General features: G+C 45.2%; 14 non-coding genes across 14 annotated transcripts; all 14 read left to right on the top strand.

Annotated features, from left to right (window-relative positions):
* Positions 1-2100: 2100 nt before the first annotated feature.
* trnaq-cug (transfer RNA glutamine (anticodon CUG)) lies at positions 2101-2172 on the top strand. Its single transcript has one exon. It is a non-coding gene; the product is annotated as a tRNA-Gln (tRNA).
* A 243-nt stretch (positions 2173-2415) lies between these two features.
* trnal-cag (transfer RNA leucine (anticodon CAG)) lies at positions 2416-2498 on the top strand. The gene has a single exon. It is a non-coding gene; the product is annotated as a tRNA-Leu (tRNA).
* Positions 2499-3080: 582 nt separating this feature from the next.
* trnal-cag (transfer RNA leucine (anticodon CAG)) lies at positions 3081-3163 on the top strand. Its single transcript has one exon. It is a non-coding gene; the product is annotated as a tRNA-Leu (tRNA).
* Positions 3164-3333: 170 nt separating this feature from the next.
* trnaq-cug (transfer RNA glutamine (anticodon CUG)) lies at positions 3334-3405 on the top strand. The gene has a single exon. It is a non-coding gene; the product is annotated as a tRNA-Gln (tRNA).
* A 7845-nt stretch (positions 3406-11250) lies between these two features.
* On the top strand, positions 11251-11322 carry trnaq-cug (transfer RNA glutamine (anticodon CUG)). The gene has a single exon. It is a non-coding gene; the product is annotated as a tRNA-Gln (tRNA).
* A 243-nt stretch (positions 11323-11565) lies between these two features.
* On the top strand, positions 11566-11648 carry trnal-cag (transfer RNA leucine (anticodon CAG)). Its single transcript has one exon. It is a non-coding gene; the product is annotated as a tRNA-Leu (tRNA).
* A 582-nt stretch (positions 11649-12230) lies between these two features.
* On the top strand, positions 12231-12313 carry trnal-cag (transfer RNA leucine (anticodon CAG)). Its single transcript has one exon. It is a non-coding gene; the product is annotated as a tRNA-Leu (tRNA).
* A 170-nt stretch (positions 12314-12483) lies between these two features.
* On the top strand, positions 12484-12555 carry trnaq-cug (transfer RNA glutamine (anticodon CUG)). The gene has a single exon. It is a non-coding gene; the product is annotated as a tRNA-Gln (tRNA).
* A 7845-nt stretch (positions 12556-20400) lies between these two features.
* Positions 20401-20472, top strand: trnaq-cug (transfer RNA glutamine (anticodon CUG)). The gene has a single exon. It is a non-coding gene; the product is annotated as a tRNA-Gln (tRNA).
* A 243-nt stretch (positions 20473-20715) lies between these two features.
* trnal-cag (transfer RNA leucine (anticodon CAG)) lies at positions 20716-20798 on the top strand. The gene has a single exon. It is a non-coding gene; the product is annotated as a tRNA-Leu (tRNA).
* A 582-nt stretch (positions 20799-21380) lies between these two features.
* trnal-cag (transfer RNA leucine (anticodon CAG)) lies at positions 21381-21463 on the top strand. Its single transcript has one exon. It is a non-coding gene; the product is annotated as a tRNA-Leu (tRNA).
* A 170-nt stretch (positions 21464-21633) lies between these two features.
* trnaq-cug (transfer RNA glutamine (anticodon CUG)) lies at positions 21634-21705 on the top strand. Its single transcript has one exon. It is a non-coding gene; the product is annotated as a tRNA-Gln (tRNA).
* A 243-nt stretch (positions 21706-21948) lies between these two features.
* trnal-cag (transfer RNA leucine (anticodon CAG)) lies at positions 21949-22031 on the top strand. Its single transcript has one exon. It is a non-coding gene; the product is annotated as a tRNA-Leu (tRNA).
* Positions 22032-22197: 166 nt separating this feature from the next.
* Positions 22198-22269, top strand: trnaq-cug (transfer RNA glutamine (anticodon CUG)). Its single transcript has one exon. It is a non-coding gene; the product is annotated as a tRNA-Gln (tRNA).
* The last annotated feature ends 5158 nt before the right edge of the window (positions 22270-27427 follow it).

The raw sequence follows: 27427 nt of genomic DNA, 5'->3' as shown, positions 1-27427 counted from the left end.
AATCTCTGAATACCATTGACAAATTCAACAGGGGTCGCTGCTTTGGGACCGCACTGCCTGCTGTACTTTGTTTCTGCCCCACAGTGCCTGGGAGGACAGGAGCCACTGCTACTGCCTGTTGCACCACTGTGCCTGGAAGGGTGGGAGCCACTGCTGCTGCTTGTCGCTCCACTGTGCGTGGAAGGACAGGAGCCACTGCTACTGCCTGTTGCACCACTGTGCCTGGAAGGGTGGGAGCCACTGCTACTGCCTGTCGCTCCACTGTGCCTGGAAGGACAGGAGCCACTGCTACTGCCTGTTGCCCTGTGGGACCCTGGGTAGTACTTGCTGTGGTTGGCTGTTGTGTCATGAGTACATACATTAGTGTTGTTTATATATAAATACATATATATATATATATATATATATTACTTATATTGAAAAGGATTACCTTCTGAGTGTGGAATCCACATGTACAATGTCTCACATGACCAAACAAAGACTGATGTGAATGTCCCATCCTTGGACATTTCTCAATCTAAAAATAATAGATGTACATTTTAATTAAGTGCATACAACTTAAGTTACTGCTTTTTATGTATAACATTCATTGTGATAGTATAACACAATGCAAATTAGGGTAATTTATGTACATATACCATTTGATAAAGCTGGTACCACTTCTTCTGCCTGGGAGCTGGCCTGTTTCCCTCCCCTGCAGGCCAGGACCCAGTGTTGGCAAACTTCCTCAGCCGTGACATCCACTCTGAGTCTGCCATTCCCTTATGTGATTTCGAAGCTGTTGCCTTTGGTGACAGAAATGCATGAACTTTTAAAGTAGATTTTAAATTGTAGGTACATGAAAAAGCCAGACCATCAGTCTTGTAATATTGTAATAATCCTATGAAAAACTCAGTTGTGGCATAAGGGTATTATGACAGATGAAAACTAAAGCATGTTATAGAAGGTAGCTAAAGACATGTTTATGAGAACATGACATATACATGTATATATATATCCTATTACAATAGCAAACAATGGCAGCAGATAAAAAGATAAATAATGGTGAAAGTGTTTGTAAGAAAACTAAATACACGTATATGACGACATTAGGTGACAGGAGGAATTACTCTTATATGTATAGTTATGTCATACCCCTGTATTAAATGTGTAAGTGCTGAGAGTAAACTGTATTCATTCTGTAACTCCCCCAACCCCAGCTTAAGCACCCCACCCCCACCCCTCGGTCGACACAAGAAAAAGAAAGCCAGTTTATAACGTGGAAAACGAAAACAAAGTCAATGATCATGACAACATGACAACAGGGGAAATTATTTCTATGTTACTACGTTAACCCTAGAGCCAACTTAAATAAATAACATTAACAAATGTCCGTCCATGACAACCGACGAAATCGCCGTCAGATAACAGAGTTTATTTTAATGCATTTAGCTAAATACATGGATAAGACAACTTAACAAGACAGGTGGAAGAACTGCTTTACTTAAGGGCAAATCATGCAACTCTATTCAATGTGTAAATTCTTACCATTTTGAAGTGTAACTTAGTAGTTTCGAATGAAAGACTTAGCTTTAGCGTCGGACCGTTCTCAAGCTAGCGTAGCGTAAACTCCAGCGGCGCGGGTCCTCCCAGGTCAGCTCGTCCTCTGGGACCGCCCCCCAGCTTGCCCCCTCCCGGAGGCATCCCCGCCCACATCAGCTGTCTCAAACATTTCAACATTTAAGCCTTGTGATTGGTCAAATGTTTGAAATGTTCGAGCGAAGGGAACAATTCGCCCCAGCGATTGGCCGCTGAATGTTGAGGACGCGAACCTGATTGGCTGTCAGGTCAGATCTTCCTCAACATTTCAAACATTTCCCCGGACGATCCGACGGCTGCTGGCGTTCAGGTCGCAGTCTCCATTGGAGGCGTGGGTTCAAATCCCACTTCTGACAGATTACTCATTTATTTGGTCATCATGAAGAAAATATGGTCACTGGAGAGATTAACTGCATCGGCTGTTTTCCTTTGCAGACACATTTTGAATTCAAAGCATCTCTCAAAGCCTCTAACTGGTTGATGTGACGGGCTGGCGGGCCTAAGATTACCGCAACTGAACAGGGTTCCATGGTGTAATGGCTAGCACTCTGGACTCTGAATCCAGTGATCCGAGTTCAAATCTCGGTGGGACCTGCAATTAAAGATGTACCACATTTATAGCACTCTTACCTTTCTACATAGTCAAGGTCAGCACCTGAACAACACTGATTGACTCCTCGTAGCCTTGCTAAAAATTGTTGATACCTCTGTATCTCTTTCAGCATCTCATAGGCAAGATATTTGCACACAAGGCATTTTGACCGCTTCAACTTTTTAAAACTCTTGTCTTTGCTAGCTTTTGATTGAATTTACTGGGCTTGTTTTTATGTTTTAGTAGTCAGGATGGCCGAGCGGTCTAAGGCGCTGCGTTCAGGTCGCAGTCTCCATTGGAGGCGTGGGTTCAAATCCCACTTCTGACAGATTACTCATTTATTACAGGATGGCCGAGCGGTCTAAGGCGCTGCGTTCAGGTCGCAGTCTCCATTGGAGGCGTGGGTTCAAATCCCACTTCTGACAGCTTACCTATGCAGTTATTTGGTCATCATGAAGAAAATATGGTCACTGGAGAGATTAACTGCATCGGCTGTTTTCCTTTGCAAACACATTTTGAATTCAAAGCATCTCTCAAATCCTCTAACTGGTTGATGTGACGGGCTGGCGGGCCTAAGATTACCACAACTGAACTGGGTTCCATGGTGTAATGGCTAGCACTCTGGACTCTGAATCCAGTGATCCGGGTACAAATCTCGGTGGGACCTGCAATTAAAGATGTACCACATTTATAGCACTCTTACCTTTCTACATAGTCAAGGTCAGCACCTGAACAACACTGATTGACTCCTCGTAGCCTTGCTAAAAATTGTTGATACCTCTGTATCTCTTTCAGCATCTCATAGGCAAGATATTTGCACACAAGGCATTTTGACCGCTTCAACTTTTTAAAACTCTTGTCTTTGCTAGCTTTTGATTGAATTTATTGGGCTTGTTTTTATGTTTTATTAGTCAGGATGGCCGAGCGGTCTAAGGCGCTGCGTTCAGGTCGCAGTCTCCATTGGAGGCATGGGTTCAAATCCCACTTCTGACAGCTTACCTATGCAGTTATTTGGTCATCATGAAGAAAATATGGTCACTGGAGAGATTAACTGCATCGGCTGTTTTCCTTTGCAAACACATTTTGAATTCAAAGCATCTCTCAAATCCTCTAACTGGTTGATGTGACGGGCTGGCGGGCCTAAGATTACCACAACTGAACTGGGTTCCATGGTGTAATGGCTAGCACTCTGGACTCTGAATCCAGTGATCCGAGTTCAAATCTCGGTGGGACCTGCAATTAAAGATGTACCACATTTATAGCACTCTTACCTTTCTACATAGTCAAGGTCAGCACCTGAACAACACTGATTGACTCCTCGTAGCCTTGCTAAAAATTGTTGATACCTCTGTATCTCTTTCAGCATCTCATAGGCAAGATATTTGCACACAAGGCATTTTGACCGCTTCAACTTTTTAAAACTCTTGTCTTTGCTAGCTTTTGATTGAATTTACTGGGCTTGTTTTTATGTTTTAGTAGTCAGGATGGCCGAGCGGTCTAAGGCGCTGCGTTCAAGCTGGGGAACAATAGTCCGTCAAAGAAGGGGAAGAAAGGGGAAGGAAGGGGAAGAAAGGGGGAAGGAAGGGGAAGAAGAGAAAAGAGGAGAAAAGGGAGGAAAAAGGGAAAGAAGGAAAAGGAAAGGAGCGATGTGAAGTTTTATATCAATTTCTATTAGATAAATGTATTTCTAGCTGACTAGACACAAATATAACACTTTTGATGTTTTTGGTCATTGCACGAGTGGGACTCGAACCCTAGACTCCGGGATTGCGAAGGTGCGTGTTCATTCCTCATATGATTACGAATTTCCTCCTATTTTTCTACACATTATATTGTTATGAGACTAGTTCATTGTGTAATAACACCTACCTGCACTACCTCCCACTCCACAGGACTCATCAAACGACAGGAGTGGAGGATCTTTCCATTCCGGTCCCTCATCAGGACATTTCTTCTACTGTACATCAGAGACCACCTCCCATATTAACTTCACAAACCATGTTTCTCTTATTGAATGTGCTTCATCATTATAAGAATCACCATAATTATTCTTATGGAGGTTGTTGTTGTTGTTGATGTGCTGCTAACTGTCATTAAAAACACCCACTCATATATTGCTGTAAACCAGTTTTATGTGTTCATAGAAATAAGAATTATAGAAACATTGAATTTAAACAGACAGATAAAAAACAGGGCATATGGAATTGACTATCGCAGTAGTACCCAGAATTAAATACAAACATTTAAAAAAACTATTTACAATAAAACTATTATTTACAAATATGAACTATTTACATCTTTTTCCTCATTTCCTCCAACCACTGGTCTTTTGTTAAGGCTTCAAACTGAGGGCAATACACCTTTCCATGGTACTGGCTGTGTCCAGTGACAGAAGTGCGGAACTGGCCACACTTTTTGCAAGTGTTGCTGGCCACTGTTCGCCTATATGGCCTTTTAGGGGCGGGGTCAGCTTCCACTGTGCTGGTAGGCGCACTGGTTTGAGGATAGCTGCCTACTGGCACAGGAAAGACAACCTGAACCAGTCCGGATGGTGTTAAGATGTGAGGTGTAATGATGGGTCCTGGTGCTGGAGCTGGTGGGGTTGCATATAACTGTCTCTTCACTGGTCCCTTTGGCCTTATGTTGACAGGGAGCTGACCAGATCCCGTCTGCCTCTGTTTGGCCTGACCTGCTGTACTCTGCGGCAGCCGGTATTGATGTTCATTCCGGGCAGGCGTGGGTGCAGCAGGGAGCAATCTTGCCTCCTGAAGAGGCTCATCGGATTCTGCCAGGGCTGGAGGCAATGCAGTGCCTTGGAGCAGCACAGAGAGCTCCTGTTTCTTCTGCCGGTGATTATGCCACTGGATGAGCGTGCTCTGATTCACCTCCACCAGCTGAATTTCAGAACCCTGCATCACCCGGCAGTTGCCGACAACAAGCTGCCTTATCTTGCGGTAATCCCTCAAAATTAAGGACCACCGAGAAGTAGCCCTCTTACCCTTTTTTGCCGGGCTTTGGTGTATATTGCAGAGTCTGATGAACATGGTTTCCACCAACCGGCAGCAGTCAGGCCACTGGGCAGGTGTGCTACTCGCACCCAACATGCAGCGGGTGGTACTCTCCACACCAGGGGTTTTTGAGGGCGTCTTTGGAGTTCTGAAGCGTCCACTCAAAAGTCTCTCCTGATGTCGTGCTGCATAAACCACCCGCTGCTTGTCACCTTGATTCAGATTGTCCCACAGTGACACTATCCTACTCGCCTGTTGGTTGCTAAGACAAAGAGACGTCTGATCCCGAAGCGCCACCAAATACTCAGCAAGTCTGTCCACATGCTGGTATCCGGGGAGATTTTGGTCATCAACAGCCTGTAAAAAAGATTCAACAGTTTATAGGGTGTAAAACTTTCACTCACAAAACTTTTTTTGTTTAATGATAAAATATGTTAACATGTGTAATCAAAAATAGTGAAGAAGCATGCACATATCTACATGCATATTCTAAAACGAACACAGCTAGACTTACCATGTCTTCATCTTCAGCATGAATATCATCTTCAGAGGAGGAACTAGAGGCCAGGGTTGATGTGTCAGGTGCCAGGGTGGATGTACCAGGGACCTCAGAGGATGAGCCAGGTGCCAGGGTGGAAATACTAGGAGCCAGGGTGGATGTACCAGGAACCAGGGAGAGAAGAGGAGAAGAAATGGCAGAGGGATCAGGAGTCTGAGATGCTGAAGCCTGAGGAACCCCAAGGTTCAACACAGTGGGATCTTCCATGATGTCAGCAAAACCCTCATCAAGCTCCATGTCGTCCTCCACGTCATGCTGTTCTATCAGGGTTGCAGCTTCCTCTGAATCAGGGTGCATATCCTGCAGTGCCTGACCAGTCTGCCGGAACAGATATTGCATCCCTATGAGCTCTCCTGAAACAACAGAATTAAATTAGATTGTTTACAAAAGTTGATACAGTTAATAAAGGGTTTAAAAATTGAGGTAAATTACCAATGCAATCACAAATGCTTACCAGTGTACCGTGAGGGTGGACAGAACTGTGGTACCACCTTCCTGCCAAACAGCTTCTGATAATTGTTGTTGAGGGCCTGAACCAGGTCACTGGAGTAGCTGCGCAAAGGAGATTGTCCAGTGGACAGAGCAGCAACCCCCCGGTCGTGGTTCCATCTGTGAAGCCCTTCCAGGAGATATATCTGAAAGTTCAGACTGTTGGCACTCGTCCCTAAAAGTACACATTAAATACATATTAAATATCAAACGATGAAATATTCTTGGACTATTCAGCATATAAACTTAAATGTCTGACAGACACAAACCTGGTATGAAGCGGTTGAGGTGTAGATGAAATGACTCGAGAGATGTAGAGCCCCTGGCACATCTGTAAACAGGTAACCGCACACCTCCCTTTGTGAGCTCCCCTGTCTTGGTGTATAGAGCAACACCTGGTGGGTCCTGGATGCATTTGACGTGCTTTCTCTGGACACGCCAGATGTGCTCCATCCTCTCTCGGTCAAACAGGGGAACACCACTGGAGTCATTACCTCTGCTGCCCATCAGCAACCCAAGCAGCTCCTCCAGCAGGCGAATGGTGGTCTCCTCACCACGGGTCCTCCTACGACAGTGGAGAGACATCTCCTCCCTGGAGAGTTGTTTGTCTATGTCGCCATCAGTGAGGGAGGGCAGACCCTGGGACCGAAGCTGCTGCCTTTTTGCTTCTCGCAACAAAGCTAAATCAGCTGCATCCCACTCAAATATGCTCGCTGAAAGGCGAGACATAAATCCTGGGTACAGCTGATGAGCATCTGTTGTGCATCCCAGAGCAAGTCTGCGCATAAAGTGCCAGATATCAAGCCTTACAATAATGTCCGGCCACCCGCTGAATCTGGCCTTCAGCTTGGTCTCTCCTCCCTCGGTGCAGCAGCCACAGTCCACATATAAGGCAACAGGGGGATCCACACCAGCCAGCTGGTACCTCTTCATCAATCCCGCTGCCATCAAGTCCAGGCCAGCTCCCTCCTGAGCGGTCATGACACTGATGAGAACCTGACCGTACTCATTACCCACAGAGGTTAGCCAGTGGGCTGTCCCTTTGGCTGTTCCAGCGAGCTTCTTGGTGATCTGAAGCACAAAAAATGTAGAGGACCTCTGTGAACATGATTCAGAAATACAGGCAGTCGTTAATAATATATCTATAAGGCTATACAACCACCTCTGCTCCTAGTAAAACTACATGCAACCTCACTATGGACTGTCACTTTAACACTTCTCAAAGGTGCAAAATTCACTGTACTATGTTTCTATATCCTTCTTTATATCCCTCACCCTAGTACTACATGCTACTTATTTTTATGTCTTTCTGCTGCTGTAACATTCTAAATTTCCCCATTGAGGGACTAATCAATTACTTATTAATCTTAATATAATCAGCAGATTTGAAAGACAAAGATTCTTTTACCTTTCTGGTGGAATCCATCTTGAGGACTGTGCCATATGTTGAGGTAATCCTGGCCATGATGTCATCCACCCTCGTCAAAATGTCCTGGCAGTAAACGGACAGGAGCCACTTACAGCTCGGCACAACAGCAGGCTCTGGAGCCTCGGGAAACGACAGGGGCAGCAGTGCGGGTCGCTCGCTGAAGTCCACACACTCGTCGGTGTACATCAATGCGCGACTCATCCACTCCTCTGTGTGGTTCTCCTTCAGCTTCTTTAAAAGCTGCGTTGGGCTGTTACCAAGGCCTCTCTCCCGCAGTTTTCGGATCACCCGGATGTCACATGCAAACCTTGATCATAGACAGATATATCAGTAATTGTATGTTATATACTGCATTTCTACTTGAAAAGGCAAGAGAGTAAATTAACGGTAATCACTTTTGTGTGAGGATGACCCGGAATTGTGTCTGCTGTGCCTTGGACAGTTGTTTGAGGACAGTCTGACTCCAGGACACGTGGCTGGATCTACATTTGTTGCAGGTTAGTGTCTCTGTCACCATGTTGTACATCCTGTCCTCGTCCAGGACTCGGCGTGCCCTCTTGTGCAGACCCGCTCCTGTTAGCTGGTGCCCTCCACAGGCAAGGTTTGGACAGACCACCTTCACCTTCCACAGCTTGTAAGGCATCCAGACCAGAAGTGGATGGGCAAAAAAGCGGTCTGGACCCGGAGCCTGATGGTAAAGGCCACTAGGCTGTGGTGGAAAGTGCCAGAGCTTCAGATTCTCTTTAAGCACTAATTTTCCTCTTGGCCCCATCTTGAACAGAGACTTCACAATCCATTTATGGTCCACAGGAGGCAAGCCTTCTGACCACAAACGGGGCAGCTGTGTTTCAGTCTCTGTCCTGGAGTCAGCGGTCTGTGCAATAACAAAAAAATGGATCAACATATTTTATTATGATGAAAGACGCTGCTTATGCTCCACAGTATGAAATTAAATGTTAAATAACTCACTGACACAGAGGCACACACTGCTGTGGTGCTGAGGACAGGCACCGAAGCCTGAGCATGTGTCTGAGGGTCTGGAGCCTGTAAATACACAGCAAGGAAGATACATTGACAACACAATCGAAACATAAGCTATTAGTTCAAACAGCCGTGCTACATGAAACAATAATATTGAGGCTTCAAATTTTATTTTAGACTTGAATGGCTTTTAATACTGTTAATAGTCTTGGGAAAACCTATACCTAAAATACTTACTAAGATAGCAATGCTGGCCGGAGAAGTTGTGGGGAGGTTGGTGGCTTGGGTCTGTAAAGCATTCAGTCTAAGTGAGTTGTCTTAAAAACACAATGTAAAGTGATGCAATTTGATCTCTTATTTACCTGTGTTACTCTCCTGCTAGCACTAAGATTCGGCTTTGCAGCCGTGACATGGGAGCCACCAAATCTAGGCTTTGTAAACTGAAAGGCAATAGAGCAAAAGGCTGTGTCACGAGAGGGTTATATTGTAAACAATCATTCAGTGAATCTTAATTAATCTCTGAATACCATTGACAAATTCAACAGGGGTCGCTGCTTTGGGACCGCACTGCCTGCTGTACTTTGTTTCTGCCCCACAGTGCCTGGGAGGACAGGAGCCACTGCTACTGCCTGTTGCACCACTGTGCCTGGAAGGGTGGGAGCCACTGCTGCTGCTTGTCGCTCCACTGTGCGTGGAAGGACAGGAGCCACTGCTACTGCCTGTTGCACCACTGTGCCTGGAAGGGTGGGAGCCACTGCTACTGCCTGTCGCTCCACTGTGCCTGGAAGGACAGGAGCCACTGCTACTGCCTGTTGCCCTGTGGGACCCTGGGTAGTACTTGCTGTGGTTGGCTGTTGTGTCATGAGTACATACATTAGTGTTGTTTATATATAAATACATATATATATATATATATATATATTACTTATATTGAAAAGGATTACCTTCTGAGTGTGGAATCCACATGTACAATGTCTCACATGACCAAACAAAGACTGATGTGAATGTCCCATCCTTGGACATTTCTCAATCTAAAAATAATAGATGTACATTTTAATTAAGTGCATACAACTTAAGTTACTGCTTTTTATGTATAACATTCATTGTGATAGTATAACACAATGCAAATTAGGGTAATTTATGTACATATACCATTTGATAAAGCTGGTACCACTTCTTCTGCCTGGGAGCTGGCCTGTTTCCCTCCCCTGCAGGCCAGGACCCAGTGTTGGCAAACTTCCTCAGCCGTGACATCCACTCTGAGTCTGCCATTCCCTTATGTGATTTCGAAGCTGTTGCCTTTGGTGACAGAAATGCATGAACTTTTAAAGTAGATTTTAAATTGTAGGTACATGAAAAAGCCAGACCATCAGTCTTGTAATATTGTAATAATCCTATGAAAAACTCAGTTGTGGCATAAGGGTATTATGACAGATGAAAACTAAAGCATGTTATAGAAGGTAGCTAAAGACATGTTTATGAGAACATGACATATACATGTATATATATATCCTATTACAATAGCAAACAATGGCAGCAGATAAAAAGATAAATAATGGTGAAAGTGTTTGTAAGAAAACTAAATACACGTATATGACGACATTAGGTGACAGGAGGAATTACTCTTATATGTATAGTTATGTCATACCCCTGTATTAAATGTGTAAGTGCTGAGAGTAAACTGTATTCATTCTGTAACTCCCCCAACCCCAGCTTAAGCACCCCACCCCCACCCCTCGGTCGACACAAGAAAAAGAAAGCCAGTTTATAACGTGGAAAACGAAAACAAAGTCAATGATCATGACAACATGACAACAGGGGAAATTATTTCTATGTTACTACGTTAACCCTAGAGCCAACTTAAATAAATAACATTAACAAATGTCCGTCCATGACAACCGACGAAATCGCCGTCAGATAACAGAGTTTATTTTAATGCATTTAGCTAAATACATGGATAAGACAACTTAACAAGACAGGTGGAAGAACTGCTTTACTTAAGGGCAAATCATGCAACTCTATTCAATGTGTAAATTCTTACCATTTTGAAGTGTAACTTAGTAGTTTCGAATGAAAGACTTAGCTTTAGCGTCGGACCGTTCTCAAGCTAGCGTAGCGTAAACTCCAGCGGCGCGGGTCCTCCCAGGTCAGCTCGTCCTCTGGGACCGCCCCCCAGCTTGCCCCCTCCCGGAGGCATCCCCGCCCACATCAGCTGTCTCAAACATTTCAACATTTAAGCCTTGTGATTGGTCAAATGTTTGAAATGTTCGAGCGAAGGGAACAATTCGCCCCAGCGATTGGCCGCTGAATGTTGAGGACGCGAACCTGATTGGCTGTCAGGTCAGATCTTCCTCAACATTTCAAACATTTCCCCGGACGATCCGACGGCTGCTGGCGTTCAGGTCGCAGTCTCCATTGGAGGCGTGGGTTCAAATCCCACTTCTGACAGATTACTCATTTATTTGGTCATCATGAAGAAAATATGGTCACTGGAGAGATTAACTGCATCGGCTGTTTTCCTTTGCAGACACATTTTGAATTCAAAGCATCTCTCAAAGCCTCTAACTGGTTGATGTGACGGGCTGGCGGGCCTAAGATTACCGCAACTGAACAGGGTTCCATGGTGTAATGGCTAGCACTCTGGACTCTGAATCCAGTGATCCGAGTTCAAATCTCGGTGGGACCTGCAATTAAAGATGTACCACATTTATAGCACTCTTACCTTTCTACATAGTCAAGGTCAGCACCTGAACAACACTGATTGACTCCTCGTAGCCTTGCTAAAAATTGTTGATACCTCTGTATCTCTTTCAGCATCTCATAGGCAAGATATTTGCACACAAGGCATTTTGACCGCTTCAACTTTTTAAAACTCTTGTCTTTGCTAGCTTTTGATTGAATTTACTGGGCTTGTTTTTATGTTTTAGTAGTCAGGATGGCCGAGCGGTCTAAGGCGCTGCGTTCAGGTCGCAGTCTCCATTGGAGGCGTGGGTTCAAATCCCACTTCTGACAGATTACTCATTTATTACAGGATGGCCGAGCGGTCTAAGGCGCTGCGTTCAGGTCGCAGTCTCCATTGGAGGCGTGGGTTCAAATCCCACTTCTGACAGCTTACCTATGCAGTTATTTGGTCATCATGAAGAAAATATGGTCACTGGAGAGATTAACTGCATCGGCTGTTTTCCTTTGCAAACACATTTTGAATTCAAAGCATCTCTCAAATCCTCTAACTGGTTGATGTGACGGGCTGGCGGGCCTAAGATTACCACAACTGAACTGGGTTCCATGGTGTAATGGCTAGCACTCTGGACTCTGAATCCAGTGATCCGGGTACAAATCTCGGTGGGACCTGCAATTAAAGATGTACCACATTTATAGCACTCTTACCTTTCTACATAGTCAAGGTCAGCACCTGAACAACACTGATTGACTCCTCGTAGCCTTGCTAAAAATTGTTGATACCTCTGTATCTCTTTCAGCATCTCATAGGCAAGATATTTGCACACAAGGCATTTTGACCGCTTCAACTTTTTAAAACTCTTGTCTTTGCTAGCTTTTGATTGAATTTATTGGGCTTGTTTTTATGTTTTATTAGTCAGGATGGCCGAGCGGTCTAAGGCGCTGCGTTCAGGTCGCAGTCTCCATTGGAGGCATGGGTTCAAATCCCACTTCTGACAGCTTACCTATGCAGTTATTTGGTCATCATGAAGAAAATATGGTCACTGGAGAGATTAACTGCATCGGCTGTTTTCCTTTGCAAACACATTTTGAATTCAAAGCATCTCTCAAATCCTCTAACTGGTTGATGTGACGGGCTGGCGGGCCTAAGATTACCACAACTGAACTGGGTTCCATGGTGTAATGGCTAGCACTCTGGACTCTGAATCCAGTGATCCGAGTTCAAATCTCGGTGGGACCTGCAATTAAAGATGTACCACATTTATAGCACTCTTACCTTTCTACATAGTCAAGGTCAGCACCTGAACAACACTGATTGACTCCTCGTAGCCTTGCTAAAAATTGTTGATACCTCTGTATCTCTTTCAGCATCTCATAGGCAAGATATTTGCACACAAGGCATTTTGACCGCTTCAACTTTTTAAAACTCTTGTCTTTGCTAGCTTTTGATTGAATTTACTGGGCTTGTTTTTATGTTTTAGTAGTCAGGATGGCCGAGCGGTCTAAGGCGCTGCGTTCAAGCTGGGGAACAATAGTCCGTCAAAGAAGGGGAAGAAAGGGGAAGGAAGGGGAAGAAAGGGGGAAGGAAGGGGAAGAAGAGAAAAGAGGAGAAAAGGGAGGAAAAAGGGAAAGAAGGAAAAGGAAAGGAGCGATGTGAAGTTTTATATCAATTTCTATTAGATAAATGTATTTCTAGCTGACTAGACACAAATATAACACTTTTGATGTTTTTGGTCATTGCACGAGTGGGACTCGAACCCTAGACTCCGGGATTGCGAAGGTGCGTGTTCATTCCTCATATGATTACGAATTTCCTCCTATTTTTCTACACATTATATTGTTATGAGACTAGTTCATTGTGTAATAACACCTACCTGCACTACCTCCCACTCCACAGGACTCATCAAACGACAGGAGTGGAGGATCTTTCCATTCCGGTCCCTCATCAGGACATTTCTTCTACTGTACATCAGAGACCACCTCCCATATTAACTTCACAAACCATGTTTCTCTTATTGAATGTGCTTCATCATTATAAGAATCACCATAATTATTCTTATGGAGGTTGTTGTTGTTGTTGATGTGCTGCTAACTGTCATTAAAAACACCCACTCATATATTGCTGTAAACCAGTTTTATGTGTTCATAGAAATAAGAATTATAGAAACATTGAATTTAAACAGACAGATAAAAAACAGGGCATATGGAATTGACTATCGCAGTAGTACCCAGAATTAAATACAAACATTTAAAAAAACTATTTACAATAAAACTATTATTTACAAATATGAACTATTTACATCTTTTTCCTCATTTCCTCCAACCACTGGTCTTTTGTTAAGGCTTCAAACTGAGGGCAATACACCTTTCCATGGTACTGGCTGTGTCCAGTGACAGAAGTGCGGAACTGGCCACACTTTTTGCAAGTGTTGCTGGCCACTGTTCGCCTATATGGCCTTTTAGGGGCGGGGTCAGCTTCCACTGTGCTGGTAGGCGCACTGGTTTGAGGATAGCTGCCTACTGGCACAGGAAAGACAACCTGAACCAGTCCGGATGGTGTTAAGATGTGAGGTGTAATGATGGGTCCTGGTGCTGGAGCTGGTGGGGTTGCATATAACTGTCTCTTCACTGGTCCCTTTGGCCTTATGTTGACAGGGAGCTGACCAGATCCCGTCTGCCTCTGTTTGGCCTGACCTGCTGTACTCTGCGGCAGCCGGTATTGATGTTCATTCCGGGCAGGCGTGGGTGCAGCAGGGAGCAATCTTGCCTCCTGAAGAGGCTCATCGGATTCTGCCAGGGCTGGAGGCAATGCAGTGCCTTGGAGCAGCACAGAGAGCTCCTGTTTCTTCTGCCGGTGATTATGCCACTGGATGAGCGTGCTCTGATTCACCTCCACCAGCTGAATTTCAGAACCCTGCATCACCCGGCAGTTGCCGACAACAAGCTGCCTTATCTTGCGGTAATCCCTCAAAATTAAGGACCACCGAGAAGTAGCCCTCTTACCCTTTTTTGCCGGGCTTTGGTGTATATTGCAGAGTCTGATGAACATGGTTTCCACCAACCGGCAGCAGTCAGGCCACTGGGCAGGTGTGCTACTCGCACCCAACATGCAGCGGGTGGTACTCTCCACACCAGGGGTTTTTGAGGGCGTCTTTGGAGTTCTGAAGCGTCCACTCAAAAGTCTCTCCTGATGTCGTGCTGCATAAACCACCCGCTGCTTGTCACCTTGATTCAGATTGTCCCACAGTGACACTATCCTACTCGCCTGTTGGTTGCTAAGACAAAGAGACGTCTGATCCCGAAGCGCCACCAAATACTCAGCAAGTCTGTCCACATGCTGGTATCCGGGGAGATTTTGGTCATCAACAGCCTGTAAAAAAGATTCAACAGTTTATAGGGTGTAAAACTTTCACTCACAAAACTTTTTTTGTTTAATGATAAAATATGTTAACATGTGTAATCAAAAATAGTGAAGAAGCATGCACATATCTACATGCATATTCTAAAACGAACACAGCTAGACTTACCATGTCTTCATCTTCAGCATGAATATCATCTTCAGAGGAGGAACTAGAGGCCAGGGTTGATGTGTCAGGTGCCAGGGTGGATGTACCAGGGACCTCAGAGGATGAGCCAGGTGCCAGGGTGGAAATACTAGGAGCCAGGGTGGATGTACCAGGAACCAGGGAGAGAAGAGGAGAAGAAATGGCAGAGGGATCAGGAGTCTGAGATGCTGAAGCCTGAGGAACCCCAAGGTTCAACACAGTGGGATCTTCCATGATGTCAGCAAAACCCTCATCAAGCTCCATGTCGTCCTCCACGTCATGCTGTTCTATCAGGGTTGCAGCTTCCTCTGAATCAGGGTGCATATCCTGCAGTGCCTGACCAGTCTGCCGGAACAGATATTGCATCCCTATGAGCTCTCCTGAAACAACAGAATTAAATTAGATTGTTTACAAAAGTTGATACAGTTAATAAAGGGTTTAAAAATTGAGGTAAATTACCAATGCAATCACAAATGCTTACCAGTGTACCGTGAGGGTGGACAGAACTGTGGTACCACCTTCCTGCCAAACAGCTTCTGATAATTGTTGTTGAGGGCCTGAACCAGGTCACTGGAGTAGCTGCGCAAAGGAGATTGTCCAGTGGACAGAGCAGCAACCCCCCGGTCGTGGTTCCATCTGTGAAGCCCTTCCAGGAGATATATCTGAAAGTTCAGACTGTTGGCACTCGTCCCTAAAAGTACACATTAAATACATATTAAATATCAAACGATGAAATATTCTTGGACTATTCAGCATATAAACTTAAATGTCTGACAGACACAAACCTGGTATGAAGCGGTTGAGGTGTAGATGAAATGACTCGAGAGATGTAGAGCCCCTGGCACATCTGTAAACAGGTAACCGCACACCTCCCTTTGTGAGCTCCCCTGTCTTGGTGTATAGAGCAACACCTGGTGGGTCCTGGATGCATTTGACGTGCTTTCTCTGGACACGCCAGATGTGCTCCATCCTCTCTCGGTCAAACAGGGGAACACCACTGGAGTCATTACCTCTGCTGCCCATCAGCAACCCAAGCAGCTCCTCCAGCAGGCGAATGGTGGTCTCCTCACCACGGGTCCTCCTACGACAGTGGAGAGACATCTCCTCCCTGGAGAGTTGTTTGTCTATGTCGCCATCAGTGAGGGAGGGCAGACCCTGGGACCGAAGCTGCTGCCTTTTTGCTTCTCGCAACAAAGCTAAATCAGCTGCATCCCACTCAAATATGCTCGCTGAAAGGCGAGACATAAATCCTGGGTACAGCTGATGAGCATCTGTTGTGCATCCCAGAGCAAGTCTGCGCATAAAGTGCCAGATATCAAGCCTTACAATAATGTCCGGCCACCCGCTGAATCTGGCCTTCAGCTTGGTCTCTCCTCCCTCGGTGCAGCAGCCACAGTCCACATATAAGGCAACAGGGGGATCCACACCAGCCAGCTGGTACCTCTTCATCAATCCCGCTGCCATCAAGTCCAGGCCAGCTCCCTCCTGAGCGGTCATGACACTGATGAGAACCTGACCGTACTCATTACCCACAGAGGTTAGCCAGTGGGCTGTCCCTTTGGCTGTTCCAGCGAGCTTCTTGGTGATCTGAAGCACAAAAAATGTAGAGGACCTCTGTGAACATGATTCAGAAATACAGGCAGTCGTTAATAATATATCTATAAGGCTATACAACCACCTCTGCTCCTAGTAAAACTACATGCAACCTCACTATGGACTGTCACTTTAACACTTCTCAAAGGTGCAAAATTCACTGTACTATGTTTCTATATCCTTCTTTATATCCCTCACCCTAGTACTACATGCTACTTATTTTTATGTCTTTCTGCTGCTGTAACATTCTAAATTTCCCCATTGAGGGACTAATCAATTACTTATTAATCTTAATATAATCAGCAGATTTGAAAGACAAAGATTCTTTTACCTTTCTGGTGGAATCCATCTTGAGGACTGTGCCATATGTTGAGGTAATCCTGGCCATGATGTCATCCACCCTCGTCAAAATGTCCTGGCAGTAAACGGACAGGAGCCACTTACAGCTCGGCACAACAGCAGGCTCTGGAGCCTCGGGAAACGACAGGGGCAGCAGTGCGGGTCGCTCGCTGAAGTCCACACACTCGTCGGTGTACATCAATGCGCGACTCATCCACTCCTCTGTGTGGTTCTCCTTCAGCTTCTTTAAAAGCTGCGTTGGGCTGTTACCAAGGCCTCTCTCCCGCAGTTTTCGGATCACCCGGATGTCACATGCAAACCTTGATCATAGACAGATATATCAGTAATTGTATGTTATATACTGCATTTCTACTTGAAAAGGCAAGAGAGTAAATTAACGGTAATCACTTTTGTGTGAGGATGACCCGGAATTGTGTCTGCTGTGCCTTGGACAGTTGTTTGAGGACAGTCTGACTCCAGGACACGTGGCTGGATCTACATTTGTTGCAGGTTAGTGTCTCTGTCACCATGTTGTACATCCTGTCCTCGTCCAGGACTCGGCGTGCCCTCTTGTGCAGACCCGCTCCTGTTAGCTGGTGCCCTCCACAGGCAAGGTTTGGACAGACCACCTTCACCTTCCACAGCTTGTAAGGCATCCAGACCAGAAGTGGATGGGCAAAAAAGCGGTCTGGACCCGGAGCCTGATGGTAAAGGCCACTAGGCTGTGGTGGAAAGTGCCAGAGCTTCAGATTCTCTTTAAGCACTAATTTTCCTCTTGGCCCCATCTTGAACAGAGACTTCACAATCCATTTATGGTCCACAGGAGGCAAGCCTTCTGACCACAAACGGGGCAGCTGTGTTTCAGTCTCTGTCCTGGAGTCAGCGGTCTGTGCAATAACAAAAAAATGGATCAACATATTTTATTATGATGAAAGACGCTGCTTATGCTCCACAGTATGAAATTAAATGTTAAATAACTCACTGACACAGAGGCACACACTGCTGTGGTGCTGAGGACAGGCACCGAAGCCTGAGCATGTGTCTGAGGGTCTGGAGCCTGTAAATACACAGCAAGGAAGATACATTGACAACACAATCGAAACATAAGCTATTAGTTCAAACAGCCGTGCTACATGAAACAATAATATTGAGGCTTCAAATTTTATTTTAGACTTGAATGGCTTTTAATACTGTTAATAGTCTTGGGAAAACCTATACCTAAAATACTTACTAAGATAGCAATGCTGGCCGGAGAAGTTGTGGGGAGGTTGGTGGCTTGGGTCTGTAAAGCATTCAGTCTAAGTGAGTTGTCTTAAAAACACAATGTAAAGTGATGCAATTTGATCTCTTATTTACCTGTGTTACTCTCCTGCTAGCACTAAGATTCGGCTTTGCAGCCGTGACATGGGAGCCACCAAATCTAGGCTTTGTAAACTGAAAGGCAATAGAGCAAAAGGCTGTGTCACGAGAGGGTTATATTGTAAACAATCATTCAGTGAATCTTAATTAATCTCTGAATACCATTGACAAATTCAACAGGGGTCGCTGCTTTGGGACCGCACTGCCTGCTGTACTTTGTTTCTGCCCCACAGTGCCTGGGAGGACAGGAGCCACTGCTACTGCCTGTTGCACCACTGTGCCTGGAAGGGTGGGAGCCACTGCTGCTGCTTGTCGCTCCACTGTGCGTGGAAGGACAGGAGCCACTGCTACTGCCTGTTGCACCACTGTGCCTGGAAGGGTGGGAGCCACTGCTACTGCCTGTCGCTCCACTGTGCCTGGAAGGACAGGAGCCACTGCTACTGCCTGTTGCCCTGTGGGACCCTGGGTAGTACTTGCTGTGGTTGGCTGTTGTGTCATGAGTACATACATTAGTGTTGTTTATATATAAATACATATATATATATATATATATATATTACTTATATTGAAAAGGATTACCTTCTGAGTGTGGAATCCACATGTACAATGTCTCACATGACCAAACAAAGACTGATGTGAATGTCCCATCCTTGGACATTTCTCAATCTAAAAATAATAGATGTACATTTTAATTAAGTGCATACAACTTAAGTTACTGCTTTTTATGTATAACATTCATTGTGATAGTATAACACAATGCAAATTAGGGTAATTTATGTACATATACCATTTGATAAAGCTGGTACCACTTCTTCTGCCTGGGAGCTGGCCTGTTTCCCTCCCCTGCAGGCCAGGACCCAGTGTTGGCAAACTTCCTCAGCCGTGACATCCACTCTGAGTCTGCCATTCCCTTATGTGATTTCGAAGCTGTTGCCTTTGGTGACAGAAATGCATGAACTTTTAAAGTAGATTTTAAATTGTAGGTACATGAAAAAGCCAGACCATCAGTCTTGTAATATTGTAATAATCCTATGAAAAACTCAGTTGTGGCATAAGGGTATTATGACAGATGAAAACTAAAGCATGTTATAGAAGGTAGCTAAAGACATGTTTATGAGAACATGACATATACATGTATATATATATCCTATTACAATAGCAAACAATGGCAGCAGATAAAAAGATAAATAATGGTGAAAGTGTTTGTAAGAAAACTAAATACACGTATATGACGACATTAGGTGACAGGAGGAATTACTCTTATATGTATAGTTATGTCATACCCCTGTATTAAATGTGTAAGTGCTGAGAGTAAACTGTATTCATTCTGTAACTCCCCCAACCCCAGCTTAAGCACCCCACCCCCACCCCTCGGTCGACACAAGAAAAAGAAAGCCAGTTTATAACGTGGAAAACGAAAACAAAGTCAATGATCATGACAACATGACAACAGGGGAAATTATTTCTATGTTACTACGTTAACCCTAGAGCCAACTTAAATAAATAACATTAACAAATGTCCGTCCATGACAACCGACGAAATCGCCGTCAGATAACAGAGTTTATTTTAATGCATTTAGCTAAATACATGGATAAGACAACTTAACAAGACAGGTGGAAGAACTGCTTTACTTAAGGGCAAATCATGCAACTCTATTCAATGTGTAAATTCTTACCATTTTGAAGTGTAACTTAGTAGTTTCGAATGAAAGACTTAGCTTTAGCGTCGGACCGTTCTCAAGCTAGCGTAGCGTAAACTCCAGCGGCGCGGGTCCTCCCAGGTCAGCTCGTCCTCTGGGACCGCCCCCCAGCTTGCCCCCTCCCGGAGGCATCCCCGCCCACATCAGCTGTCTCAAACATTTCAACATTTAAGCCTTGTGATTGGTCAAATGTTTGAAATGTTCGAGCGAAGGGAACAATTCGCCCCAGCGATTGGCCGCTGAATGTTGAGGACGCGAACCTGATTGGCTGTCAGGTCAGATCTTCCTCAACATTTCAAACATTTCCCCGGACGATCCGACGGCTGCTGGCGTTCAGGTCGCAGTCTCCATTGGAGGCGTGGGTTCAAATCCCACTTCTGACAGATTACTCATTTATTTGGTCATCATGAAGAAAATATGGTCACTGGAGAGATTAACTGCATCGGCTGTTTTCCTTTGCAGACACATTTTGAATTCAAAGCATCTCTCAAAGCCTCTAACTGGTTGATGTGACGGGCTGGCGGGCCTAAGATTACCGCAACTGAACAGGGTTCCATGGTGTAATGGCTAGCACTCTGGACTCTGAATCCAGTGATCCGAGTTCAAATCTCGGTGGGACCTGCAATTAAAGATGTACCACATTTATAGCACTCTTACCTTTCTACATAGTCAAGGTCAGCACCTGAACAACACTGATTGACTCCTCGTAGCCTTGCTAAAAATTGTTGATACCTCTGTATCTCTTTCAGCATCTCATAGGCAAGATATTTGCACACAAGGCATTTTGACCGCTTCAACTTTTTAAAACTCTTGTCTTTGCTAGCTTTTGATTGAATTTACTGGGCTTGTTTTTATGTTTTAGTAGTCAGGATGGCCGAGCGGTCTAAGGCGCTGCGTTCAGGTCGCAGTCTCCATTGGAGGCGTGGGTTCAAATCCCACTTCTGACAGATTACTCATTTATTACAGGATGGCCGAGCGGTCTAAGGCGCTGCGTTCAGGTCGCAGTCTCCATTGGAGGCGTGGGTTCAAATCCCACTTCTGACAGCTTACCTATGCAGTTATTTGGTCATCATGAAGAAAATATGGTCACTGGAGAGATTAACTGCATCGGCTGTTTTCCTTTGCAAACACATTTTGAATTCAAAGCATCTCTCAAATCCTCTAACTGGTTGATGTGACGGGCTGGCGGGCCTAAGATTACCACAACTGAACTGGGTTCCATGGTGTAATGGCTAGCACTCTGGACTCTGAATCCAGTGATCCGGGTACAAATCTCGGTGGGACCTGCAATTAAAGATGTACCACATTTATAGCACTCTTACCTTTCTACATAGTCAAGGTCAGCACCTGAACAACACTGATTGACTCCTCGTAGCCTTGCTAAAAATTGTTGATACCTCTGTATCTCTTTCAGCATCTCATAGGCAAGATATTTGCACACAAGGCATTTTGACCGCTTCAACTTTTTAAAACTCTTGTCTTTGCTAGCTTTTGATTGAATTTATTGGGCTTGTTTTTATGTTTTATTAGTCAGGATGGCCGAGCGGTCTAAGGCGCTGCGTTCAGGTCGCAGTCTCCATTGGAGGCATGGGTTCAAATCCCACTTCTGACAGCTTACCTATGCAGTTATTTGGTCATCATGAAGAAAATATGGTCACTGGAGAGATTAACTGCATCGGCTGTTTTCCTTTGCAAACACATTTTGAATTCAAAGCATCTCTCAAATCCTCTAACTGGTTGATGTGACGGGCTGGCGGGCCTAAGATTACCACAACTGAACTGGGTTCCATGGTGTAATGGCTAGCACTCTGGACTCTGAATCCAGTGATCCGAGTTCAAATCTCGGTGGGACCTGCAATTAAAGATGTACCACATTTATAGCACTCTTACCTTTCTACATAGTCAAGGTCAGCACCTGAACAACACTGATTGACTCCTCGTAGCCTTGCTAAAAATTGTTGATACCTCTGTATCTCTTTCAGCATCTCATAGGCAAGATATTTGCACACAAGGCATTTTGACCGCTTCAACTTTTTAAAACTCTTGTCTTTGCTAGCTTTTGATTGAATTTACTGGGCTTGTTTTTATGTTTTAGTAGTCAGGATGGCCGAGCGGTCTAAGGCGCTGCGTTCAGGTCGCAGTCTCCATTGGAGGCGTGGGTTCAAATCCCACTTCTGACAGATTACTCATTTATTTGGTCATCATGAAGAAAATATGGTCACTGGAGAGATTAACTGCATCGGCTGTTTTCCTTTGCAGACACATTTTGAATTCAAAGCATCTCTCAAAGCCTCTAACTGGTTGATGTGACGGGCTGGCGGGCCTAAGATTACCGCAACTGAACAGGGTTCCATGGTGTAATGGCTAGCACTCTGGACTCTGAATCCAGTGATCCGAGTTCAAATCTCGGTGGGACCTGCAATTAAAGATGTACCACATTTATAGCACTCTTACCTTTCTACATAGTCAAGGTCAGCACCTGAACAACACTGATTGACTCCTCGTAGCCTTGCTAAAAATTGTTGATACCTCTGTATCTCTTTCAGCATCTCATAGGCAAGATATTTGCACACAAGGCATTTTGACCGCTTCAACTTTTTAAAACTCTTGTCTTTGCTAGCTTTTGATTGAATTTACTGGGCTTGTTTTTATGTTTTAGTAGTCAGGATGGCCGAGCGGTCTAAGGCGCTGCGTTCAAGCTGGGGAACAATAGTCCGTCAAAGAAGGGGAAGAAAGGGGAAGGAAGGGGAAGAAAGGGGGAAGGAAGGGGAAGAAGAGAAAAGAGGAGAAAAGGGAGGAAAAAGGGAAAGAAGGAAAAGGAAAGGAGCGATGTGAAGTTTTATATCAATTTCTATTAGATAAATGTATTTCTAGCTGACTAGACACAAATATAACACTTTTGATGTTTTTGGTCATTGCACGAGTGGGACTCGAACCCTAGACTCCGGGATTGCGAAGGTGCGTGTTCATTCCTCATATGATTACGAATTTCCTCCTATTTTTCTACACATTATATTGTTATGAGACTAGTTCATTGTGTAATAACACCTACCTGCACTACCTCCCACTCCACAGGACTCATCAAACGACAGGAGTGGAGGATCTTTCCATTCCGGTCCCTCATCAGGACATTTCTTCTACTGTACATCAGAGACCACCTCCCATATTAACTTCACAAACCATGTTTCTCTTATTGAATGTACTTCATCATTATAAGAATCACCATAATTATTCTTATGGAGGTTGTTGTTGTTGTTGATGTGCTGCTAGCTGTCATTAAAAACACCCACTCATATATTGCTGTAAACCAGTTTTATGTGTTCATAGAAATAAGAATTATAGAAACATTGAATTTAAACAGACAGATAAAAAACAGGGCATATGGAATTGACTATCGCAGTAGTACCCAGAATTAAATACAAACATTTAAAAAAACTATTTACAATAAAACTATTATTTACAAATATGAACTATTTACATCTTTTTCCTCATTTCCTCCAACCACTGGTCTTTTGTTAAGGCTTCAAACTGAGGGCAATACACCTTTCCATGGTACTGGCTGTGTCCAGTGACAGAAGTGCGGAACTGGCCACACTTTTTGCAAGTGTTGCTGGCCACTGTTCGCCTATATGGCCTTTTAGGGGCGGGGTCAGCTTCTACTGTGCTGGTAGGCGCACTGGTTTGAGGATAGCTGCCTACTGGCACAGGAAAGACAACCTGAACCAGTCCGGATGGTGTTAAGATGTGAGGTGTAATGATGGGTCCTGGTGCTGGGGCTGGTGGGGTTGCATATAACTGTCTCTTCACTGGTCCCTTTGGCCTTATGTTGACAGGGAGCTGACCAGATCCCGTCTGCCTCTGTTTGGCCTGACCTGCTGTACTCTGCGGCAGCCGGTATTGATGTTCATTCCGGGCAGGCGTGGGTGCAGCAGGGAGCAATCTTGCCTCCTGAAGAGGCTCATCGGATTCTGCCAGGGCTGGAGGCAATGCAGTGCCTTGGAGCAGCACAGAGAGCTCCTGTTTCTTCTGCCGGTGATTATGCCACTGGATGAGCGTGCTCTGATTCACCTCCACCAGCTGAATTTCAGAACCCTGCATCACCCGGCAGTTGCCGACAACAAGCTGCCTTATCTTGCGGTAATCCCTCAAAATTAAGGACCACCGAGAAGTAGCCCTCTTACCCTTTTTTGCCGGGCTTTGGTGTATATTGCAGAGTCTGATGAACATGGTTTCCACCAACCGGCAGCAGTCAGGCCACTGGGCAGGTGTGCTACTCGCACCCAACATGCAGCGGGTGGTACTCTCCACACCAGGGGTTTTTGAGGGCGTCTTTGGAGTTCTGAAGCGTCCACTCAAAAGTCTCTCCTGATGTCGTGCTGCATAAACCACCCGCTGCTTGTCACCTTGATTCAGATTGTCCCACAGTGACACTATCCTACTCGCCTGTTGGTTGCTAAGACAAAGAGACGTCTGATCCCGAAGCGCCACCAAATACTCAGCAAGTCTGTCCACATGCTGGTATCCGGGGAGATTTTGGTCATCAACAGCCTGTAAAAAAGATTCAACAGTTTATAGGGTGTAAAACTTTCACTCACAAAACTTTTTTTGTTTAATGATAAAATATGTTAACATGTGTAATCAAAAATAGTGAAGAAGCATGCACATATCTACATGCATATTCTAAAACGAACACAGCTAGACTTACCATGTCTTCATCTTCAGCATGAATATCATCTTCAGAGGAGGAACTAGAGGCCAGGGTTGATGTGTCAGGTGCCAGGGTGGATGTACCAGGGACCTCAGAGGATGAGCCAGGTGCCAGGGTGGAAATACTAGGAGCCAGGGTGGATGTACCAGGAACCAGGGAGAGAAGAGGAGAAGAAATGGCAGAGGGATCAGGAGTCTGAGATGCTGAAGCCTGAGGAACCCCAAGGTTCAACACAGTGGGATCTTCCATGATGTCAGCAAAACCCTCATCAAGCTCCATGTCGTCCTCCACGTCATGCTGTTCTATCAGGGTTGCAGCTTCCTCTGAATCAGGGTGCATATCCTGCAGTGCCTGACCAGTCTGCCGGAACAGATATTGCATCCCTATGAGCTCTCCTGAAACAACAGAATTAAATTAGATTGTTTACAAAAGTTGATACAGTTAATAAAGGGTTTAAAAATTGAGGTAAATTACCAATGCAATCACAAATGCTTACCAGTGTACCGTGAGGGTGGACAGAACTGTGGTACCACCTTCCTGCCAAACAGCTTCTGGTAATTGTTGTTGAGGGCCTGAACCAGGTCACTGGAGTAGCAGCGCAAAGGAGATTGTCCAGTGGACAGAGCAGCAACCCCCCGGTCGTGGTTCCATCTGTGAAGCCCTTCCAGGAGATATATCTGAAAGTTCAGACTGTTGGCACTCGTCCCTAAAAGTACACATTAAATACATATTAAATATCAAACGATGAAATATTCTTGGACTATTCAGCATATAAACTTAAATGTCTGACAGACACAAACCTGGTATGAAGCGGTTGAGGTGTAGATGAAATGACTCGAGAGATGTAGAGCCCCTGGCACATCTGTAAACAGGTAACCGCACACCTCCCTTTGTGAGCTCCCCTGTCTTGGTGTATAGAGCAACACCTGGTGGGTCCTGGATGCATTTGACGTGCTTTCTCTGGACACGCCAGATGTGCTCCATCCTCTCTCGGTCAAACAGGGGAACACCACTGGAGTCATTACCTCTGCTGCCCATCAGCAACCCAAGCAGCTCCTCCAGCAGGCGAATGGTGGTCTCCTCACCACGGGTCCTCCTACGACAGTGGAGAGACATCTCCTCCCTGGAGAGTTGTTTGTCTATGTCGCCATCAGTGAGGGAGGGCAGACCCTGGGACCGAAGCTGCTGCCTTTTTGCTTCTCGCAACAAAGCTAAATCAGCTGCATCCCACTCAAATATGCTCGCTGAAAGGCGAGACATAAATCCTGGGTACAGCTGATGAGCATCTGTTGTGCATCCCAGAGCAAGTCTGCGCATAAAGTGCCAGATATCAAGCCTTACAATAATGTCCGGCCACCCGCTGAATCTGGCCTTCAGCTTGGTCTCTCCTCCCTCGGTGCAGCAGCCACAGTCCACATATAAGGCAACAGGGGGATCCACACCAGCCAGCTGGTACCTCTTCATCAATCCCGCTGCCATCAAGTCCAGGCCAGCTCCCTCCTGAGCGGTCATGACACTGATGAGAACCTGACCGTACTCATTACCCACAGAGGTTAGCCAGTGGGCTGTCCCTTTGGCTGTTCCAGCGAGCTTCTTGGTGATCTGAAGCACAAAAAATGTAGAGGACCTCTGTGAACATGATTCAGAAATACAGGCAGTCGTTAATAATATATCTATAAGGCTATACAACCACCTCTGCTCCTAGTAAAACTACATGCAACCTCACTATGGACTGTCACTTTAACACTTCTCAAAGGTGCAAAATTCACTGTACTATGTTTCTATATCCTTCTTTATATCCCTCACCCTAGTACTACATGCTACTTATTTTTATGTCTTTCTGCTGCTGTAACATTCTAAATTTCCCCATTGAGGGACTAATCAATTACTTATTAATCTTAATATAATCAGCAGATTTGAAAGACAAAGATTCTTTTACCTTTCTGGTGGAATCCATCTTGAGGACTGTGCCATATGTTGAGGTAATCCTGGCCATGATGTCATCCACCCTCGTCAAAATGTCCTGGCAGTAAACGGACAGGAGCCACTTACAGCTCGGCACAACAGCAGGCTCTGGAGCCTCGGGAAACGACAGGGGCAGCAGTGCGGGTCGCTCGCTGAAGTCCACACACTCGTCGGTGTACATCAATGCGCGACTCATCCACTCCTCTGTGTGGTTCTCCTTCAGCTTCTTTAAAAGCTGCGTTGGGCTGTTACCAAGGCCTCTCTCCCGCAGTTTTCGGATCACCCGGATGTCACATGCAAACCTTGATCATAGACAGATATATCAGTAATTGTATGTTATATACTGCATTTCTACTTGAAAAGGCAAGAGAGTAAATTAACGGTAATCACTTTTGTGTGAGGATGACCCGGAATTGTGTCTGCTGTGCCTTGGACAGTTGTTTGAGGACAGTCTGACTCCAGGACACGTGGCTGGATCTACATTTGTTGCAGGTTAGTGTCTCTGTCACCATGTTGTACATCCTGTCCTCGTCCAGGACTCGGCGTGCCCTCTTGTGCAGACCCGCTCCTGTTAGCTGGTGCCCTCCACAGGCAAGGTTTGGACAGACCACCTTCACCTTCCACAGCTTGTAAGGCATCCAGACCAGAAGTGGATGGGCAAAAAAGCGGTCTGGACCCGGAGCCTGATGGTAAAGGCCACTAGGCTGTGGTGGAAAGTGCCAGAGCTTCAGATTCTCTTTAAGCACTAATTTTCCTCTTGGCCCCATCTTGAACAGAGACTTCACAATCCATTTATGGTCCACAGGAGGCAAGCCTTCTGACCACAAACGGGGCAGCTGTGTTTCAGTCTCTGTCCTGGAGTCAGCGGTCTGTGCAATAACAAAAAAATGGATCAACATATTT

Source organism: Platichthys flesus, chromosome 4 (assembly GCF_949316205.1).
Source record: "Platichthys flesus chromosome 4, fPlaFle2.1, whole genome shotgun sequence".
Classification (NCBI taxonomy): Eukaryota; Metazoa; Chordata; class Actinopteri; order Pleuronectiformes; family Pleuronectidae; genus Platichthys; species Platichthys flesus.
This window is presented reverse-complemented; position numbering and strand designations above follow the sequence as displayed.